Source organism: Oxyura jamaicensis, chromosome 13, assembly GCF_011077185.1.
Source record: "Oxyura jamaicensis isolate SHBP4307 breed ruddy duck chromosome 13, BPBGC_Ojam_1.0, whole genome shotgun sequence".
NCBI lineage: Eukaryota > Metazoa > Chordata > Aves > Anseriformes > Anatidae > Oxyura > Oxyura jamaicensis.
The window spans coordinates 13,034,010-13,057,007 of NC_048905.1; the positions used below are offsets into that span (position 1 = coordinate 13,034,010).

Genomic DNA, 22,998 nt, shown 5'->3' on the forward strand with positions numbered 1-22,998 from the left:
CTGCTTGTCGCCGTGACATATTTATCTCCAGTGGTAAATCAGCAAGGTACCTGCTGGCTGAGCTGCCGCCCCTGGCTCCGCAGCCTTGGAGCTCCTTCCCCAGGAGCACCACCATGCCTCAGCTGCTGTCCTCCCTCCTCTCCGGTGCACCAGCAGATGAAACGCTTTGACACTACCTCTGCAAAAAGACAGGAGCCCAAGACACAGATCTCCAAAGAAAAGGCAGAGGACACAGCCTGCGCTGTTAGTACAGCATCCACATGAGTGAAGAAGAAAAATCTGTATCCATGCTGACATTTTTCTTGGCTTTTTTCACTGTCTTCCTGCTTTGGCATCCCTCAGCTTGCTGGCCAGGACCAGCCGGTACCTGGGAGCAGGACCTGACTTGGCAGCCCCCAGCCCCTGCTGCCATCCTCAGCCCCTGCTGCCACCCCCAGCCCCTGCTGCCATCCCCAGCTCCTCCTGCCACCCCCAGCCCCACTGGCTTGGGACCGCAGTCAGAGCCGTGTGAGCTGAGCCGTGCGAGGTCCCATTAGCATCTCCTGAAATGGTGCAGATGGACAAGGTGACTTCAGCAATAAAGGTAGTTTGAAAGCACGAAAAAGCAGCGAGAGCAAAATGAAGCCCCTGCAGTGCTGCTGCCGTTAGGAAAGCACCAGCACACAAACAGAGGAGCACGTGGAAATGTTTGCTGTGGTCGGGAAATGAGGTACATTCACAATGCAGCAGGAGCCGGATGCAAAATAATTCAGGCTGCAACTCTGAAGTGCGTCTTTTAACCAGTGCTGGATGCTTGATCCCACCACTTACAGTAAAAGGAGCTAACAAAAGGGGCCATTTCCCTGTCCTCATTGTAAAAGTGCTGCGGAATCAGGACTGACTATTACAGGCAACTCTGCTTAAAGACGTGGTTAACTGCTGCACTGAAGTAATAATCCTGCCGCTAAATCCAGAATTTAAATGCCTCAAGGGCTTAAGGGCTGTCAGGAGTTAGAATTCATTTCCAGAGGTTTTATTTAGTTGCAGCACCAATTTTACCTGAGGGCGACAATAAATTTGAGAAATACAGGACTAATAATTTAACAGAACTGGCTGCGGTATTTTCTTAAAGTCGCACAAACACGCACACACAAGCTTGATGAAATGAGTTCTGTACATTGCACGCTGGCAGGTTTCATTTGAATGAAAATGATTAATGGGAACACAGAGCAAAAACACAGCAAAGCAACAAAACAAATCAGCTCTGCCTCCTAAAGGTCAGAGCAAACCTGCCTCCGGATTTGGAAATCATCTCCTAGGACAACATCAGGCATTTGCTTCGGCATCTGCCTTGTGCCTCTCCCAGTTTCCCAACACTCCAGGCGAGTAGCTGGAGCTGTAACGAAACATGCTTAGCCAGAGATGTGGGACATGATTGGAAAAGGCAATTTACACCACCGGCTCTCTAATTTCAGAGGGCAACTTTTGCCTGTCCACATATTAACCGTTATTTGTAATAAAAAATAAAATAGATCTTTTACTCGTACCTCATTTCAGATCAGACGATACTTTCCTTCAGGAAGAGCTGGGGCCCAGCGCTGCATACAGGTAGGATTTCCATCACCTGTAAGAAAAGAAAAACAAGAACGCAACAGCTCATGGGATGCTCTTGCCCCATTGCCTTGGTTCCAGGCACGAGCAGAGCAAAAAACCCTCCTGTCCCCATCCTGTGCCAGGTGACCACCCTGGGGACACCTCTCTGCGGAAGTCCCCAAACTGCTGTTTCAGGGAGAAAAATGAATGAATGGGGAGCCTGGGCCAAGGAAGTGAATCAAACACCCCAATTGTGAGGTCATCTTAATGGAAAACCAACAGGATTTAAAGCCACAGATATCTCCCCCACCTTCTCCACCGTTGTAATTGAGAAACATGTTCTTTTTTTTTTCATTAATAATTGGGATGGAACAGATGGTGAAGGCTGTGTTTAATGAAATATGTCCATTCAATTAACCTGTGCCTCCGGGGATTCGGCAATGCAACAAGAATCATCTCTTGCTGTTGTGACGGGTTCCTCCTGCCCAAGCCTGCATACCTGGGCCAGGGCTGGGATGCTACGGGCAGGACCAGGAGACATAGGCTGGACCTGCGGATCCTTGCTCAGCTGCCATTCCTGCTACTCCAGAAACTGTTTCTTTCTATTATTTCTTTTTTCTTTCCCCTTCTTGAGCTGATTGTCTGGTTTAGGACAGTGTCCTGGACTCTGCGCTCTCTCCCCTGCTGCTGGCAGTACGTGTGAAAGGTAAGACCTGGGCCATGTGATAACTGCAAAAGGAAAGGCTGTGGCTTTCAGTCAACAGAATGCCACAGTGAAGGGAATCAGGCCCCACTGCTACCAATTTTTCTGGGGGGGAGCCCCATCTGAGCCTCAGTTTCCCCATCTGTAGCGGTTCATAACTCCTAGTGCTCTGCGAACATCCAGCACATGGTTCAAGAATTACCCATCAATCAGTACAGCTTCCTAAGGTAAAGCATGACATTTTATTTCAGATCTTTGTCTGAAACAAAGTTTGGCACCTTTAAAGGGAGTGGACAACATTTGGAAACAAAGTCACATTCATACTCTTTAAAATAGAGAAAAAAATCCCAACCCCCCCCTTTTTTTTTGTCCAACTACACAAGTAATAACTTATTTACTTATTTACCATGACAAACAGAAGCAAAAAGATACAAAGGTTGAAAATTAGATCAGGTGAATTTGGACTTAAGTATTTTTATGCAGGTAAATCATTTATTCCTAACCTTGATTCCACTATTGCAGGAGCAGAGACTCCTCAGAGCTACAACAGGAATGGTTTCAGCTAAGGGAAATCCATTAAATGCCAGCTGGACTTTTAACAGTTTAAAATCAAACCATTTCCGATTTTTCATTCCCAAGTGGTAAATCGGTACACTTGCCAAAATGAATTAGTTTGGTGTTTGTTTCTTGTTGTTTTAGTTTTGTTTTTTAAAGTAATAAAAGTAAAAAATTAAAAATACTTTGGCTTGGAAGGGAGATTAATTTTTCTGTGTTCTATTTTGGGGAATAAAAAGGAAGAGAGAAATGAACCAGAAGGGAAGGAGAAGAGAGGGATTCGTTTCAGTGAGAAAACCACAAATCTGTCAAGGATTCATTGAAGTTTTCATTTTTTATTTTATTTTTTTCCAGATCAAGAAGGAGAGAGAGCGCTCAGCTGCTTCCCATGCTCAGCCGCGGTGTGTTATTGATCTCCACAGCACAGCGAGGAAAACAAAATGCTTCGACATGAAATATCTATTCTCCTCAACAATGCATTTTTTTTCTCATTTGGAAAAAAAAAAAAATCAACAACAAAAAACTGGAAGTTTATCAGTCTCTTTGGGGGTGAGGAAATACCTCTGACAGTGATTCATTCAGAAGTCAGATTTACACAGCCGGAGGAACCACAGCCCGTGACACCTCCCAGGCACCGACAGCCTAGGCTGAGCGTGGCACACAAGATTATGACATGCAGCACGAAGCTCCCCTGGGGAACATGCCAGTCAATCCGTGCACACATGAGGGAGTCCCCGACGTGCCCTCTGCCACTCAACAACCCCGGCAAACCCCAGTGCCTGCGGTGCGCCAGTCCCCTGCTGCAACAGCTACTGACAGTCCTGGCATGGTGGGAGGGCAGCTCCCCCAGCCTCAGACAGCAGCAGACACCTCCTAGATTCTGCAAAACACCTCTCAGCTCTGCAAAAAATCTCTCATGTTCCCCAAAACCTCTCTCAGGTTCCCCAAAATATCTCCAAGGTTCCCCCAAATGCATCTTTCAGACATTCTCAGTCGCCTTGTGTTATGACCCAACTTGACTGTCTTCCTTCTCTCTCCATTGTAAAGGAGAGCAATCACTCCTTTGGCATCCTTTGAGCTATGTCATGGGCACATCTGCCTCCCAGCGCTTATTACCACATCTGGAACCAGTCTCTCCCTGATGACATCACAGACGAATTTTCTGGTGTTTGTGACTGCCCCGACAACGTCTTGGTTGGAGCAAAACAGTGTCCAAGTCCAAGCAGCATAAGTGCAATTCCTGCTAGGCTCTCATAATAAGTATTAAGTTACCAGCCAGTACAAATTCTTAACTCCTCTCAATTCTCCAAATCTACTTAACATTACCAAGACCAGTCAAGTCTTCCCATTTTGACTGGATTTACATTCTCTTTTTTACAATACAGTTCTTGCAGAAATGTCAGTATCTCACCATATGTGAAATTCAGTATTTTATCAACAAAATGTATGAACACATGACTCAGACAAGATATTGACTGCAAAAAAAATGGCCAGGTTCACGCATCTCTGTTGATGTTTCAGGGAAGCATTCTACATCCTGCCATGAACTGTTCAGGCCTGAGAGCAGCCCTGGATCTGAACTCTCTTTGGGCTTTAAGATTGTCTGATCTAGCTCCACATCTGCTGGTTTGGAGGGCACAGCTCATCCTCCAGGATGCTTCAGCCGCTGAATCGAATCATTTGATGATTTCATAGTGTGCTCAACTGGAATGTCACAGGTTGGCTGTGCTAACATAACTGCTGGCTGACTATTGCAGCTAGCTAACAATAGGGCTTGAGATAAGAGGATGAAGTTGCAGCTTTAAAGTGCAGGCATGCTAGATTAAAAACAAAAAAACACAACTTGCAGCCTTTCCAAAACAGATGCCAGGATGAAAGCAGCTTGTCATCCACTTGCCCACACCAAATCACGAAGGCTGGTGGGCAGGTGGAGATGCCTCTTTGCCCAGGGTGCCTGGTCTTGGCCAGAGCGAAGGAACTGGTTCTGCATTTGCATCTCCCTCATAACAGCTCTGAGAAAGAGATGCTTTCTGACAGCTTGACCACCTCTCACACTCACAAGCTGGCTGCCGTGTCATTGGCAGAGTCCTCGAGGAGATCCAGCTGCCCAGACAGAGCTGGCTCATGTTTCAAAATGTGGCAGGTGGCCAGAGCAGCACAGAGACGTGTTGCCTTTTCCCTGCACCATCCCTTAACAAGGAATCCTGATGTTCCTGGGCACAGCTCTCGTTCCCCAGGTCCCACACACCAGCCGGCAGTGGCTTCAATTCTCTCCGAGACTCTCCTTAGCAGAAAAACAACCAACCTTTTTTCTTCCTTCCCCTCTTGGGATGAACAAACAAGAAACATCATTAAACAGAAGCTTCCCTGGACTGGAGTGGCAACGAGGTGATTTCTGTCCTTGCTAGCCTAACACCTGGCCCCGTCAGGATTTGGGCCTTTGCTTGAGCCATCCAAATCAGACGTGCACCAGCTCCAAGTGGCAGTGAGCCTTATCAAAGGTGCTTACCCATTTGGCATTAGCGATGGACAGAAGACAATACTTTTATTTCTTTCCTAGCCATATCTGCTTTGACCCAGACAGTGAGCCCAGGTCATCTCCAGAGGGTACTTTCTGCCCAGATATATTTCACATCCCCTTCTCTTAGGATGCCTGAGTTTAACAAGAGCCACATATGTGATCACTCCCTAATCCCCTTCAGATGCAACAAATGGTGTAGCACAGCAGTTCAACCCAGAAATCTTTGCAAACCATCCTCACCCTGAATGGCATGGATAGGTCAACTGCAGTTTAAGGGCATGAGCTGCAAGAGGTTTGACAAGCCACTGGGCAGTGGCTATTTCAGCTGGTTGAGCAAGACTCTGGCCTGTAACCTCCGCAAAACTCCCGTCACCTCCCCATCTCTGTGCATTCTGGTTCAGGATGGACTTTGGGAAAAAAATAAGCAGTAAAAAGCAACTAATTTTGCAGGCAAAATGGTGCTTCCAGCTTGCCACAGAGAGTCTGCAGTATCAAAACACAATTAAGCAGTTGCACATCGACAGACTTTCCTAATTGCTGCAAGGAGCAATTCAATTACGCTTTCGACATTGAAATGAGTCATTATCAGTCTATAGGGGAAAATTCTGTTTTTGGGGTTGTGTTTTTTATAGCATGTGCTATCTTCTTCCCCAAAGTTAGCTATTTTACTGCTGACAGTTCATTTTGGATGGATTCTTTCCTTTAGGAACTAAATGGAGTAGTTGCTAGTTCTAGGAAAAAGGTTCTGCTGTAGATCAGAAAATCCCAAAGCCATACTCTCCTCTATGGGGTTATGAGAACAGAAATGTAAGGTCCCTTCTGCCTTGTGAAATCCACCTGCTTCATAATCAGATGACTGGTAATCGTAATTCTACTCTCACTTTATTGTAATTCTAGTCTATGTAGGACCCTAAACACAATCAGGCTAGTACCCTGGTTCAACCCAGTGACAGCTTGTTTTCAGGAAAGAATTCCTGTTATAAATGCAACTGGGATGAAAGGTGGCAAAAATATTTTCAAGACATTCTAAATTACAGATGCTGGAAGAGTTAAAATATAGATTGCATCCGAGGAACTGAAGGAACAGTTTGGGTCTAGTTCGGTGACTGAGAATAGTTGAGAACTACAGGAGCACCTAAACCTTTTTCACAGTGAGAATTTCTTTCTTATTGTTCCTACAGTGATTTGAAAGCAAGATGATTGCAGAGCCGTGAGATTCAGCAGCACTGAATAAGTCCTGTTTTGAGAGCTCTGGGTTAAACAGCACTGATTTAGATGTTCATGCCTGCACAGTAGTTCAGCAGAGATAGCAGGTTGCAGTAGCCGCTCGGTAATTGACCTATGGTGATTTAAAACCTTAATTTGCTTCCATGCTTCCCGATTTAAAGTAGTGTGTGCACTTGGGCATAACTGTCTTAAGAGGTCTGAGCAATATTTTAGCGCAGATTCCTTAGGAAACAAGGTTTAACTGAGCATACACACTATCGCTGCTAATAACTCCTAAATGCATTGGCCATTTTCAGCCAAATTTGATGCATGGCTCAGAGTCTTGATGTTTATAACATTCTCATGGGTTTTCTAGATAGCCAGAGCCAAACTCCACTCTTGTTTTGAAAGCATGTATTGGTAGCATTGTGGGTAGCCATAGCTTGGAACTGTCTCTCCTGTGGTGAGCACATCACAGAGAGACAGTGAGAAGAGGATAGCCGGGTCTTAGATGAGAAAGGGAAGACAAATCTAGGCTGTATCGGGCCCTCTATTTGTAGAAAGTCTTGCTTTGAAATAGCCATGTTATAGCCATGGCTTCTGTGATTTACATACAGCCATTGACACAGGAACAAAATGCCATTCCCTACCGGAGAGCCAAGCAGAGGGTGAAGCAGATCTGCCTTGTGCTAGGGCACCGCACACCGCAGAGCACTGAGTGGCACCTCCAGACGGGTAACAAGGCTCCCTGCATGATTTGTAGGCTCTGAACAGCAAATTTGTCACTGATTTCCACTGAATTTTAGGCCTGCACCTTCACTGAGCTGCTTTATTGAACGTGCCAGTAAGTGAAGTGGGCAGGGGACCCGCTCCAAACTCCAAAACCTGGATTTCCTATCTGTTTGCACTCCCATCTGCCTTCAGCTCTCAAAGTTTCTTCCTAAAACAAGTTCAGGTTTTGGCTGGCTTTCAATGGCAAAGCGCTGCTGGAAATGAGCACCACTGCTTTATCTGCACGGGTTAAACCGCAGATGCTCATTTTCACAGACTGCACACTTAACAGCTGAGTTAAATTCCCGGGAGTTAAGAGGCAGCTTGGTCAAGCAAGTAGGAAAGAGCTAGAGCCTCCTGTTGTCTGATAACAAACCCTGAGCTAATGATGTGCACCTCTGAGCCAATGGTTCCTCGCTTAGAAAATAAGGTCAGTCACAGCGTGCTCTGATGACAGAACAGAGAGCATTTCAGAAGAGGGGTGCTGCTTTTTCATTATTGGTATTCCTAAATCAAAATTCACACATTAACACAAAACCCACTAGATTAAAAAAGAAAACTCCCATGGACATACGCAAAATATAATGTATCCCTCCTTAGACTGGCTGATATGGTCCCGGTCCCAGTGACATGTAGAGGAATATGAGAAATGCCAAGAACTCTCCAGAATTCTTACGTTTTTGAAACCAGGCTGTGTTATCTGCAACCGTGAGATCTCATGAAGCTTGCATCCATCCCACTGGGGCCATGCTGTGTGGTGGCAGGATCCTACCAAGACCGGCAGGACTCATCTCCTGGGCACGAGGCCCAGGGCTAGGGAGGGAAGTGGTAACAGTTAAAAAGATGTCTGGAGTTTACAGAAATAGATTTTCTCCCTGGAATAAAACATGACTTTGAATAAATGTTTTATTCCATTGCACATAATGAATGGCAGTGAATGTGATTTGGGGACCTGTCAGAGCGGGGAGCACAGACATAGTACATGCACTGCAGACAGGATTAATGAGGTTGTTTAACTGAAACACAGGGAATTGAGATCACTGTTAATTTTAATCCCCTTTTCTCTTTCTTCTTTTTTTTTCTTTTTTCCTTTTTTTTTCTTTTCATGATTGCCTTCCTGCATGGCTGATAAAACAAGGCCGTCAAAATATTTATCAGAAACTCTCGCAGGAACCAATCCATATGCAGCAGCATAGAAGGCAAAGTGGCATCCACTGCTCAGCGTTTCCAGCATATTTAGCAACAAGCTCAGCTTGCAGCCCAGCAAACCCCACTATTTGCTTCCAGAAGTAGTGCAAAAGAGTCACCAGGAAATAAATAAAGGGCAGAGCTCTAATCCAGCAGCTGCTTGAATTGGTCTGATGTGTGGCAGCATCACTTTTCCAAGGAGCTTTTCATTGTTGTCTATGTATGAATTAATATTGGATGTCAGGGGCATGGAAAACTGTCACTCTTGTGCAGATCAGAGCAGCTCCCACCCCTGTGCTCACGAGACAACACACTGCACAGCTTGTAAAGCATGGGGGTAAGGGCAGTGTCTGGTAATTTATCTCCTTTCTGGCTGCTGGAGCCATTTTTAGAAGGGGGTTTGCTCCTGTTACATTAACTGCTTCAATCTGCAGAGAGCATTCTCGTTGGTAGATTGGTTTCCTCTTTCAGGAGGAACACGCTCCCCTTTGCCAGCTAAATGTTCCCTCTGCGAGACTTGGAGAGAGTCTGGTGTGAAGGCAGTCGTGTGTGGTTCCACCTGGTTTATTCGAGCTACAAAGAAGCTTGTCCTGGCAAAGGAGCACTGTGGTGCTATTAAAAGAGCAGAACAGCAACAGGGCATCATCTCCTGCTAATTGTTTCGTCAACTCGGAGAGTGACAACTGCTTGCTAAATACGGCGCTTCTGTTCTGCCTTGCAGTAGTGCTCCACTGCCTGCCAAGAAAAACTCTGCCATTGGAGGCTTCTCCAGGCCTCCAGAAACATTGCCTTTAGTTTCAGTCCAGAAAGACAAAAAGCAAAACCAACAGCAGCAAACCAGAAGAAGAGGGAAAAACCCTACGGAGGTTTACCACCCTCTCACCTACGTGGATACCACAGAACTACAAAGCAAGAAGAAAAAGAATGAATGAAACTTACTTGCTGCATCTGCTTCTGAAAGTATTAATGCTCAGCTAAAGGACAGCCACTTGAGGGTTTCCTCAAATAAGTTTACGTTTTCAGTTGCTTTTGGAAAAGCAATCAAATTTGCACATTTTTACCAAAATATTGAAAGTGCTTCTTTCTCTTATTTTACAAACCAGGTAACTGAAGTAATTAAGCCAGTCCTATAACAGGATTTGAGAAGAAACAAAGAGCTATTTAGAACTAGTTATTGCTCTTCATAATGGACTGAACTGGCAAATATTTTTTTATTTTTAACTGTGAGCTATCTAGGAATCGAACACGGGGTAAGCACCTATTAGTGCATGTTCATGTATGTTGATTTCCTTTCTCTCAGGCTCAATTCATTTGCAATTTTAAGCATTAACAGTAAAACAATTTTGCACTTAAAAGCCAGATTTTTTTCACTAGTAAGGCTCTTCCTCAACACACTTCCTTTTAGTTTTGGCATGCCCATTTGAATCTATACAAAGTTTATAACTGTATCTGTCTGTACCCCATCTTTCTCCCCAATCTGGTGACCAGAGATTGAGCCAGGCAAAACACCCCAGGTGCCAATTTTGGCATCGGTGGTATTGGTCTGTTGTCACCAGTAAAAGTACTTCAAGTTATACAAATGGCTCCAGATCTGTGATCTTAAACTTCTGGAAGACACTCAGTAAAGTTAAAGACCTCCTTGTAGGACCCAAGAGTGCAGGAGCAGACATTTCTCACTCCTGCAAATAAAAGAAGGGAAAATACAGTGCAGAGAGAGACCAGGGCTACCTCTGAACCAGCCAGCCTGCTTCCCAGTAAGCCCAGGGGACACTCAAGAGAGATGTACCCAATTTCCAGACACAGCCCGGACAGCGTGCCTAACGCCTACATGCCAAGCCAAGCCTAGCCACCAGATGAGCTGTGTGCATGGGACAAGTCAGTCATGACAAGGAATTTCTCTAGTTCCAGTTATGATTGACAAGAAAAGGAATAAGAAGATAAGAGCTGAAGAGCTGTGTGCAGTAACCTTTCCCTTTGTCAGAAATGTCAAACCAATTCCTAACAGCTCACTTTAAAATGCATTTTACGTCCTCTTTTTGACATCTTTCCCACCTCCCCAACGTTGCCAGAAGATACAAATTCACCCTGACAGCCAGAAGGGGAAGGGAAAACAAGGAAAAAAAAAAAAAAAAAATCACTACTTTTTATAACCATCATAGAGGACAACAAGATTTGGTATAATACACTTATTGACAAATCAAGCATGAACCACCTTCTCCATGAAAAATTAGCACTAATCAGGCAGAAACAAGGTTACTTATCCTAGCAGGACACAATTTTTATTGTGCTATTTCCCTGCTAAACACTTAGGACACTTCATAACATAACAATATCAGGCTCATTTTCTTAGATTTTTATTGCCTGTCTCCCCTCACAAACCTCCTCCGTTCCTTTTCTCCATCATGTTGTATTACAGAACCCCATGTTTCTGTATCAGGAAAGCTATGCAGCTGAACCAAGACACAAAGACAAAAAAGAAAAACAACCAAAGCCACACACCACACAATAAAGATGAAAGGAAGAGGTTTTAAAAACTCTCACATCTGCATTCTGAGACTTTATAGGTTTACTTCCTTAAAAAAATAGATGTCCGGTCTCATTAGCCATCCAGGCTTCCACCACACTCAGAAAAGACAGAACGGGCAAGTCAGGAGAATGATTCACTTCCAATACTTTCTTTATGCAGTTATTTTGGGATGGAGTAAATCATTCTTTGAAAATTAGCCAGTTAAAATAATAGCCTAGATATTCTACTCCTATAGAGCTGCAGGGTAGGATGTGCCCACCGCTATTGTCACGGCACGTGGAAAGATGGGTCCAAAGATCAACGGCCAGTAATAGTTATAGGTGACATTTATTTGGCTTTAAACCTCTGGGAAGAAACAGACCCAGGGAGAGAAAACACTTGTTCAAGTTCACTGAGAAGGTCAGTAGAACTGCTCAGGTCTCTCAAGTGCACTCCAATGTCCTGAATAAAACATGTTCATTTATCATGCAGGGGACAAGTTTTAGGAAATGACAGCCCAAATACCATTTAAAGAAAAAAAAAAAAAAAAAAAAAAAAAAAAAAAAAAAACACGACCTTACATTGGCACATGTTGTGAGCAGAAGCATGACAGTTCCCCCAAGATCCCGAGAGCATCTGGAGTAGGAAAACACAATCCTATAGGTTTTCAATAGCTGCTTGCTTTAACAAAACCCTAGGCACAGGACCGTATCAACGACTGCACTGCCTAAACAACCCTAAAAGTAAATGCACTGCAGTCCAACTAGAACTGGGGCGAAATCTGTAGGGCACAGAAGCACTCACACTGCACCAAGTTAATGCTGGCTCTAGGCTAAGTGATGAGAGACGTTTTGCCATTTGCAGCTGCACTGAGGACAGCAGCCAGCATTAAAAAATGCCCCTTATATTGTCAGTGTAGAAAAGCCCGCACAGACCTGAAGAATGTTTTTTTTATCTGTATGCCACCACGTCCCTTTGTATTTTATTTCAGCTGTAGCCACTTGCTTAGAAAAAGAACTAGCTGCCAGCTGAATCAGTGCTTCCCCTCCTCCAGACACTTCATAACCCCAAACCTCAGCTCTTCTCACTTATTTCTTGTGTTTACCCAACAGATCATGGCAAAAAGGGACAAGAGAAAGGAGTTTATAATAGGAAAATAATCAATACTGACATGCCATCACTGTCTGCAAGGCAATCATTAGCAGCTCAGGAGAGACCTCGGGGGCCTCTGTTTGCTCGATGTGTGATTGCCTCCTGCCAAGAACTAAAGCTGCTATGAAAGGCTTCAGCAGGTGCCTTTTCCTCCTCCACTCCTGCTCCAGCCCAGGGAATTCAGTGCAAGTCAGGCAGCTAAATTACACCTCTGGGTTATTATCTGCCGTATTAATTACTGTGTTCTCCCTAATTATCCTCCTCTCTTAACACACTCCGTTGGTTTGCAGGAAGAATGCAAGGTTGGCAAACAGTGGCATTTAAAAAAGATTGGGCCAGAGGCTCAACTGCTATAAAGCAGCACAGCAGGTTTATGGAAAGGTCAGTTTATGCTGGTGCTGGAGTTTGCCCATTTGTTTTATGAGGGTGTGAGCTGAGTTTCAGCTAGGCTGACATGCCCTGGCCAGCTGGCTTGACTGGAGACAAACTGTTTGGATCAGTTGTTCTCTCATCTACATCATGACCTTGTGCAAAGTTCTATTCCCTAGCACAGCTCTAATGTGACCCTCTGACCTAAAAAAAAAAAAAAAAAAAAAAAAAGTCACAACACAGTATCAATATTCAGAGCCAAAACATTTCTTTTTCCTCCTGTTCCATCCTGTGTGAACTGGAGGCAGACTTGGGTGACCCAGGGACACTCTCACATTTTGGCTGTCTGTTCTGTTCTTCAAACAACCAGTCTGCGGTGGACTCGCACTCTGTTCACTGACATATGGGAAGTCACACTTGCAACATAAAACAAATCAGTTGTGCACTTCCCTACCTTTGGTGGATAAATGCCTCACTGTCCCCCAGCTGGCACACTGCAGCTCCTGAGCAAGGTACAGCTCACTAGATTCAATCCACCTCAGTTATGGTTGACCAGGACGTCTGCTCGGGAGCCTGACAGCTTGCTGTTGGAGCCATTACGTGGAGCCTTGGCAGATTTGCTACCTCGGGAGATGACAGACATACCCCATAGGAATGTACATATACCCCCATATAGCTCTGACCCTGAAAGAGCATGAATAGTCAGATAAAGAACATTAAAAAGAAGAAAATCCTACAATCTGGGGTTCACCCTCCTGGGCTGTGATTTCTCAGCATGACCCATTACATGCACACGTGTTCATAACCTCAGACTTGTGCCTCTAGCTGTGGACTATTTCTTTCCATGCCCCTCAGACAGTGTGTGTCTCTTTTTTTTCTTACTTGATACCTTGGCAAATAATGTCTAGCTGGCCCTCTGTCCTGCAGAAGACATGCCATAAAAACTGACAGTACTGAAGGCAGAGATGGACGCTGCAAATGTCACACAGTTTTCTAGCCAGAGCTGGCTAAAGCTCTATTAGTCCTCTTGTCAGCCATGGGATACGAAGTACTCCCTGCAAATATCACCAGACTACTGTGCTCATCTGCCTCCACAGCTCACAGCTTTCAACAGAGGCTTCTGAAGCACCCAGAAAATACAGATCCAGGCAGATATATCTTCCAGGGTATAGAGAGAAGCAACAGACGTCCCACCTTAACACACTGTTCTCCCGCACATCCAGTCTGCTGAGGTCTGTGCCAGCTCTCTGTATATTGTTTAAGCCCCTCTTAGGCCTCCAGCTGTCACGCAGGCCACGTGCTGTCAGAAATGTTTATCCTGAGAGAAGATCCATGTTTTTCAAGAACAAATAGTAACTGATGAATTTTCAACACACTCCCTACAATGTATAGCCAGGGCAAGATGAGCGACAGCCCTGCTCTAGGTTTGCACAGCATGGGCACCAAATAAGGTGGATTTGCCCTTTTCCAGGTGACCTTGTCCATGACGCTGCAAAATATTCAGGGTGTAAAATATGACACAAGTTTACATCCTGATTCCTACCCGCACCAGGCCACTTTTAGGTAGTTCCACAACCCATTGCAGTCAAAGGAAATCTTTGCAGCAAGCTCTGGATCAAGCCCGGAGTAAATCTGAGTTCCCAAGGCCTCCCTAGTTTGGCTTTTTGTCCAGAGGAAAGTGTGCAGTACGGTGTTTGTGCTGATGAATGGGCTGGCTTTAGAGTAACAAGGTGCAGGATATCCAAAGCCGTGCTGCTGTGAATATACATGAGTCACCACCGCTGCCTGCGCCAAGCGTGCTTCCAAACCAAGCTGCAGTTTGCCCTTGGTTGTTCAGCTGGGCAAAGGCAAGTGTGCAGAACTTCATTTTTTTTTTTTTTTTTCAGTGATTCAACCCACTGACATAACAGGAATCTCTGTCTCAATCTGCTTGCTGGGAAACATCAAACAAAGAAGGCTGTTGTGTGTTTGCATTTTATTAATAGTTTACAACTTGAATTCTTCTGCTCTTTTGTTCCTGCTGATCTCAGAGAAAATTACACATATATATATATGGTTGCCAAATAGATTTCTTGCAGGAAAAAAGAAAAGTATGAATAATGGCTTCTGAAGTATAGATAATTAGCAGATCAAATAACCCCAAGGACTGGAGAATTTTTTCATCATCTGCAGATATTTGCTTTTCCTATTTTTCTAAATAAATTATGTGTACCCTCCAGGTACATTTCTTTTCCTAGTTCATATAACAAAAATGAAGTTTTTGTTATACTGTGGGGGAAGGGGAGGATATATATATATATATGTATATATATAATATATATATAACTTTAATTTAATGCTTCTGACAGTGAGCAAGTGACAGCTCTGGCTGTAGTTAGGAGTCATACAGGCAGCTGCTGTTCAACCTTCCTGACCATAGCACCTCTACCCTGACATCTCCACTCCTACAAAGGGACGCTGTGCTATTTAGTCTAGCAATGCTAAGGTAAAGAAGTTTGCCAGTGTCAGCAGGATGCTCAGTGGGCAGCAGGCACACAGTGAAATTTGGGGGCCCATTTCTCTCTGGGTGCAAATGGCTGCAGCTCTCCCTTCAGATTGCAAGTCAAATACCAACTTTTATTTTCTTTTTAATATTTCCTTACTTATTTATTTACTCTCCTTCTCAGTATATCCATAACTAAGGAACATGCAAACCTCCATTAACATGAAACCAAAGCACTTTGCTTTTCATCTGAAGCAGGACAAGGCTAGGACACAGGAAAGGGTCCTTTCCCCAGACAGTGGTTTATCTGCCACTAGAGTCACTCATCGCCAGCCCACAGCTGTTATATGCTCAGAAAGGCATGTGTAGCTTTACCCATACATTCCCGGAGATAAATGAATACTTAGAAGAATGGCTGCCCCACCGAGGTGTTCAGCTGCTGATTTGTGGAAGCAGTCAGGGAATGAGGCTTTAAAAATGGATAGGACTCTGGTGCAACCCAGGAGTTCACAAGAGTAGATTTTTCATAGCAATTTTATCAAAAAGTAGAGAGCCAAAGCTCTATATTCTACTAAAATCACAAGAAAAATGATGCGACTGTTACTTATTATAAATAAACCTGATAAAGTGTTACAAAGCTTGAGCCCTTCAAATCTTTTTTCCCCCCTAATGAAACACTGTCATCTTAGAAGCAAAATAAAAGGCTTCCTTTAGTGACAGTAATTTAATAGCAGGGACTTTAATTAATTTCATCTCCACATCAGTGCTCTGTTTTATTTAAACTCCCATCCTGCAGCCACCGGGGTGCTCGAGCATCTGCAAAGCTGGCGAGGGCCCTGGATGGCAGCCAAGGGGAGGTTTGGTGCCGGTGGCAGATGGCAAAGTAACGGGGACACGACAGAACCAGCTCTAACCTACTTTGTGCAGGTAGCAGTAGTGGTTTACCAAGAGGAGCACGGTGCTTAGCCCAGGCAAAGCAAGATAAATTGCAACCATCCATACTTAGCTCAGGAAATGGGATGACCATAGGCCTTTGCTAGCTATAATAAAATTATGGCTATTGCAAGTAGTCTTTAAGTACTCAGACAACCTCAAACCATCCATTCTTCATCTTCGTTGATGAAAGTTTGCAATGGTGATTCACCAGGGACCCAGAATGGTGGTTATTATGTGTGTGAATGATGATGGCTTCCCTCCTTAGAAATCTCCTCACCAGACTACAATGAGGAACTGAATAAATGCAGCCAACGCGCATGGCACACAGAATCCCATGCCCAGAACTACAAAAGGAAGGTTTGACATGACCCAGAGACCTCGCTAAATCCTTAGCTACAGCCTGCTGAGGCCTGAAAAAATACAATTTGATGTCAAGGAAAGATGTCGGCAAGCACTGTCAGGGAGATGTCTCTATCAGTAGACCCATAGAAAATCAAATTGATCTTTCATTACCCTATGCAATTAACCTATGTAAATATGTGCTAATGACCACTTCCCTAGCAATTCACGTCCTTCGCTCACCAAGCCACACGAAGCCATGAGCAGACACTGTTCACCAGAGCACCTCTTGGGTGATGAGGCCCCTCCAGCCTGGGAGGAAAAGGCAGGGAGCTGGTGACAGTGACACCACGGAGGTGAGAGCCACCCTACCTTTCTCTGGAGGTGGTTTTTGAAAGGTGGTTCTCAGCTACTTGCTCGAGCTGTGAGAGACTTCTCATGGCCATTGCAGCCCCTGCTGTTGCTGTTAACCACCTTCTTATTGCTCTGAAGCAGGGGTTGGTTGGTCGCCTGCCCATGCACTGCAGTGTTAAAATAAGAACAGGCGAGTTCTGCCGTGGATGAGTCTGTTCTCCCTCCTCCTTGCTAAGTAAGCCCAAGCAGATGGTGCGTGAGGAAGAAGGCAGCAGCAATGGTGCCTAAAAGGCAGCCCAGAGGATTCCCAGCTGGTGATCCCAGAAATAGGAAGCCACGTTGGTCTGCCTTCACTTCACTTCTATCACACTGCTGATGCCCTGCTGTTCCCGCTCCCCCAGAGAACAGAGGCTGTGTCTTAATGATCCTTATGGGTCCCTTGCAGCTCGGGATATTCTAATGTCCACACATCCCCGGACACCAACTGACCTGCTCGGAGTCTTCTAAAAATGTACATCAGATTTCAGCAGTGCAGCTCATGAAGTTCACACCAGGGCATTAGTCCCTGTCCCAAGAGATTCAGATTCTTCATATGTCCTTTAGAGACCCTTCCAACAATACAGCCAAAGTGAAAGGAGCTTTATCTGACCACACACTCCAGTCCCTTTCTGGGACCATCCTGTGGTTGCTTAGAAAGCAACCTCTGTACAGATTATATTGTGCCCAGTTCCTGCATAGACTCCAGCAGGGCCATAAGGACATGAATTAGACAACAAGCAGGACCTTTCTCTGCATCCAACAGCAGTTTAATTTTTGAGTAGTCCTGTGTGGAGCCAGGAGTCAGATCCTATGGTACTTGTGGGTCCTTCCAACTCAGGGTATTCTATGACTGCAAAGCTTCTCAAAAAAAGCAGCAAAATGTATGCAAAGTCAAGAGCTGCACTAAGATTCCTGTTGCCAGATAGCAGATCCAGTGTGTTAGAACCCATTAGGAGAAAAAAGAACAAAAGCTGACCAGAGCAGGGTCTGATCCCTGACTTCCCTTCCCTCCTTGGTGCTTTCCCCTGGGGAAGCCCCCGAGGAACCACTGCTGGCCATGCTGGGAGCACCACACACGGGGCATAAAAGGGACTGGGTGCCCACCCTGCCACCAAGAGGACAACAAACAAGCACCTCACCCACCTGCAGGGCTGCCAGGCTCCATCTCCAAAGGCTCAGCACCCTAACGGGCAACCCCCAATACCTGTGAATGAGCCCTGCTTTTACATGCTGCCTGTTGTCTTCAAGAGCTTGGAGCCCTCTTGAAATTGAGTATGAGAATTGGAGTTGTCCCCTCCCTCTGCCTGGTGCTCATCACCAAAATAATGATAGCAGCAACCTCTCAAAGCGAGCTGCTATTCTCGTGGTAGCTGCTCACACTTCCAACACTGCCTGGGTGCAGTCTCAGCAAGACAAATCACATTCTCGGGGTTCTTTGCCATTAAAAAGTAAACTTAATTAGTTCACCGCATAGATATAAATGGAAGACATAGCTGCTGGAGAACTGAAACACCCACACACTCTCTGCAGACAAATTCAGAGCTGCTGCACGCTGCTGTCCCTACAAACACACATCACAGACCATAGTCATGCACCCCAGCACCAGGAGTTGTAGTGTTTTTATGTTCTGTCAGTAATTCTCTCCAGCAGCACAGCAAGGCAGGCAAAGCCCAAGGCTATAGCCACCAGTTTTTATGAGCATAATAAGCAGAGTTTATTCCTACACCACAGACGCAAACATTTCTAGGATCCCAGCCACGTACAGAGGGCACCTGAGACGCCAGCAGCTGTCTCCAGCTCTGTTTGACCCCCTGAAAAAGGAGGCATGGAAAATGCTATTCCAGCAGGCATTAATGCGGGTTAATTAAACCTCAACTGCTCGGCAGGGGCAGAGCGAATTGAGAAGCGGTGCTTCTGCAGGCTGCCCAGTGCACCGATCCCACTGCGGCGTGATCATTAATGGCTCTCATACCAGCCTCAGGGCTCATTTGCTTGACAAGAGCAAAGCAGTAATTTTACCGTTGAACACTTGCAAAAACGATGCCCTGACTGTTATCAGAAGTGACAAGCAAGTTATGTGAGCAGTTAACTGAAGGTTACTTTTTAGGGCCAAACCTCTGAATAGATCAGACAGCCATGGGTTCATGCATGGGAGGAAGAGGGGAAAGAAAACATAAGGAGAAAAAAAGGAAGGAGAAGGAAACTGAAGAGGGGAAAAGGAAATAATAGAAAAGAAATGGATTTAGTTGGTCTCATTGAATCAGTGCTCTGGGGGATAGAAGGAGGAAGGCCACAAGTACAGCAGCTGCCTGTGTTCACCAGGGAGCCCTGGCCGTGCCAGTTGGTCAGCAGCTGCAGCAGGTCGGTGATGCAGCTGGAGCAGCAGGAAGCAGCCGAGGTTCCAGCACAGGCAGGAGAAGCACATTCAGTCTGCACCTCCCGCCAGGCTGTGGGGCTTCTGCTTTGCTCCGCATCCCTCAAGTGAAAACCTCAAGAGAAACACTTCAAGGTCCAAATTGCTTCGTTTATGCTGTGGACACTTTGTAGAGGAATAAAATCAGCCATAGAGTGAAGGTTCCTGGGCACCCTCCAATTCAAGACTTTTAGGAAAAAAAATGGAGTCTGTGAGACACAAGAAACCACTTAAAGAAAAGCTTTCAGTTTTGAAAACATTTCAAAAAAAAAAAAAAAAGGTGAAATTAAATATCCCATTTGAATTGCTGAATTGTCCTAAATATTTTTTTTACCTTAAATATACTAACCTGCAAAAATGAAAGCTGAAAGAAGATACAGTATAATGCTACAATCCAAGTGAAGCCTTCATTTAAAAATAATGAATTTTTTGTTTGCTCTTATCCAAAAGGAAAGTGGAATTATGACTTTTCTTCTGAAAAACTTAAAAGGATGGAGTCATTCCCACAGTGAAACCATCTATATATTTCACCTGATGGCAAATGTGAGAAAAGGCAAGAAAATCGAACTCCTGACCTGTGACCTGACTCGTTCCCAGGCTTGGTGGAGCCTGCCTGGCTCACAAAGTCACATCCCCATCACCCACAGGGTGAGGGCGTGGAGAAGTCTTGTCCCTGCCCTGTGTGTGTGCCACCAAAGGTTTCAGCTGCTAACAACTCCTCCTGCTCTGGCTGCCGGCTGATAGACCCCTCTGCTGGGCTCCTTTAAAGCAGCACAGCACAAGGCCAGCGGTTCTCTGAATTTTGTGGAGAATAAGATTGATGGGTGGGAGTGGGCGAAGGGGGTTTCCCGCGATTGAGACCTAGAAGAATTAAGAAGAATTCTTAATTAAGAAGAATTAAGAAGAATTCTCCAAAGGCAGAACCAGGGGTTTTCTTGCAGTTAATGACAATGGTCTTAGAAACAATCAGGGTCACATTTTATAAAAATCCTTTCATTTACCATCAGCAGAAGGGGATAGAAAAAAATAAACTGCTCCCATCTCTGCTTCCCTCCCACACCAGCTGCCAGCAGTGGAGGACATTTAGTGTTACACCCGCGGGGTGACTGCCCCTGGCTGCTGCCTTGCGGGTGCACCCGGGGACACCCAGAGCCCAGCACAGCCCAGGACCGCGTCCTGCCAGCCTGTGCCGTGCCGGGGAGGTACCGAGACAGCTCGCCGAGATTAAAACCTCCCGTTATTTATCGCCAGATACGCTCCATTCTGGGGCTGTCGGCCTGGACAGAGCCATAAATACTCACAGGGCTCAGGCTGAGTGAGTCTCTTGGGTTTTGGATGGGAATAGCGCAGCTGGGAGCTTCTTTGTCTCAACTCCCACTCTCCCTCCATCCCTCCTTTTCACCCCACTCCCCACCTTTTCTGATCTTCACCTCCCCAAGAAAGGTCAACATTCTGCTACACCGGTATGTGCGTGGAGCACACCTCGGCTGCTATAAGCAGGCTCGATGCAGGCAAGGACTAAACCTCACAGCGAGCACCCGTTGGTTTTCTGATCACATCCCGGGCTGGCTGTCAGGCTGCAAAGGCAACAGGATTTATTGCACTGAAACACAGCAGCAACAGAAGCCCGTGAGGAGCCTACGGAGCTCCATGTACAGGAATAAAAATTTCAGGGCCGCTTGGAGATATGAAATATTTCTTAATTACTTTCTGCTCCAGTACAGAGCTTGAGATTTTTTCTGCTCTTTTTGTTCTTGGGGCTTTTTTGGTGGTTTCGACTGCCCCCCCCCCGGGGGGGTTGTTTTTTTTTTTTTTTTCTCCTTACATAACTGGTAGCAAACCAGTATTATGCCAGCTGCCATGCTGTGTCTCATAAAGGGCTATCTGTGGCTTTGCTGGGAGACTGGCTGCTCGTGGAGGATGCTGGCACCAAGAAGGTGACAGCCTCTGTCAGCACGGGATCATTTACCTCCTGCCGAAACACATTAAAATCTCCACTCCTGAGACATTTCTCCATAATAGCTTAGTGGAGAGGTGCATTATTGTAATGTTTGCTCACAAGAGGCCTGGACTGGCTCCTTCCATTGATTCCTTCCTGCCCTGCCAGACCACGCAGTAATGCCCCTTCTGCTCAGTAACATTTGTGCCTTGAACTGATTTCTAAGGCATAATTTTCCCAATTATCCTTAAAACTTCACCTTGCTCCTCTCCTCTTCCTCCTGCTCAGTCTCTGCCCCTCAAATAAATGTGTTGTTTCTCACTGCCAAGAGGCTGAGCCCCACTCCTCCCACCTTTTCCCATCCTCAGACACTGCCCCTGCAGCCAGACCTGCAACAGCAAAAGGAAACTGCAAACAGCAAAAGGAAAAGGGCGCTGGGAGCTGCACCTTAGCTGCAGCTTTCATCTCTCAGAAATACGAGGAACAAATCCTGTTTTGCACTGGCCTGCAATTAGTAAAAAGCTCCAAGATTGAGGACAGCTGGGATGTGGCCCTGGGCAGACCAGAGGTGACCACTGTCCCCACATTGTGTCAGCTGCACTCTCACACCTCTTTTTGTTTCCCCCAGTATAACACTGGCATCCCCCACAGGCCAGAGCAGAGGAGAAAGACTTCTCATCACCTCCTTACATCCCCTTCGCATCATCTACTTTGCATGCATTTTACTGAACTGAGAAAAAGGCAGCGCTCACAGTAAAACAGCCTTCCTGCCCATGCCACAGTTGGATGCTTCAGCTTTCAACCAGGGAAAATTGGTTCTGAATAGCTATAAAGCAAAATAAATAATAAATTAAATAAATAAATAAATAAATAAATAGGAACTGCACTTGACCTCCGAACACTGAGCCTCCAAAACAGAGAAGAGGAACAAGCAGGATTTCCTTCCCTGTTACCAGGACTGCTCAGATCTCTGTTCCTAAAAATGACAGGTTTTCTTCCAGCATAGCAGGCTGGGGAGGACAGCAGGGGTGGACAGCTGGATGGAAAAGAGAATGACAGTTTTGCCAGGACAGCCCAATGACCGTGGTAGGTCATGTTTTTTAATCTTTTCTAGGTTAAACACAGGCAGTTGTGTCTTGTTACATTACATTATATAATATGATTTGCTGATATAGTTTGATAGGTTGAATCCAAGAACATGGTGACTCATGTAGGAAATTGGAAGCCTCCTTGTCTCCAGCACAGTGTCTCCGGAAGCTGGAGTGAATCAAATTGATTGTATTTATTCTGTTACTTTTTGTTGTTTAGTAAATAGCTATTAATTTAGTTATTTTTAAGTCTGTAAGGGAAACCTCCCCAGTTACAAGACTCCCCAGTTGCATGGGCAACAGATTCTCTAAAATGCAGTATTTTTAGGAAATGTCCCAAAAATGGAACGACAGGAGAAGGGAATGTCACCAAAGTCAGGTGTCAGAACTCCTGGGTTGCAGTCCCTGGCTCCAGCACTGACTTCAGAGGAAGGCAGCTCTTCCCTACGAAACAGCCTGGCTGCCAAGGAGTCCCTTGCTCTGGGAGCTGAATGTTTTTAACAAAAAGCCTGAGCTTTTCTGAAATCCTTCGCTCTAACATCTGGCCATCTCAGTTTGCCCAGACATAAAAACTCTCTTCACTGTAGCACTGTAAATCTTAATAAAGATCTGTAAACTGTAGATGAAAGGGATTATATGAGTACATGAGTGCCGACATCGGGTATAGCCCCTGAGAAGCACAGACTTTCATGCTGCACCATGCACGGCAGCAATGCAAAATGTATGAATGTCACAGCGTTATTGATTTGGTAGCTGCTAAAAAGCTCCAGGATCCCTGGCAATAAAAGCATGATAATGAGAAGTAGCCAGGATAGCTGTTTCAGCAAACAGTATTTGCATTCACTGGGACTAGAGCATAAGCTGT

General features: G+C 45.3%; 1 long non-coding RNA gene across 4 annotated transcripts in view; it reads right to left on the minus strand.

The window, feature by feature from the left end:
• LOC118173760 overlaps nucleotides 1-22,998 on the minus strand; it is a 145,533-nt gene that overhangs the window by 15,204 nt on the left and 107,331 nt on the right. For all 4 annotated transcript variants that reach the window (XR_004754369.1, XR_004754368.1, XR_004754370.1 and 1 more), the window contains one exon: nucleotides 1,527-1,603. This is a non-coding gene — a long non-coding RNA (uncharacterized LOC118173760). The remainder of the gene's footprint in view (nucleotides 1-1,526; nucleotides 1,604-22,998) is intronic.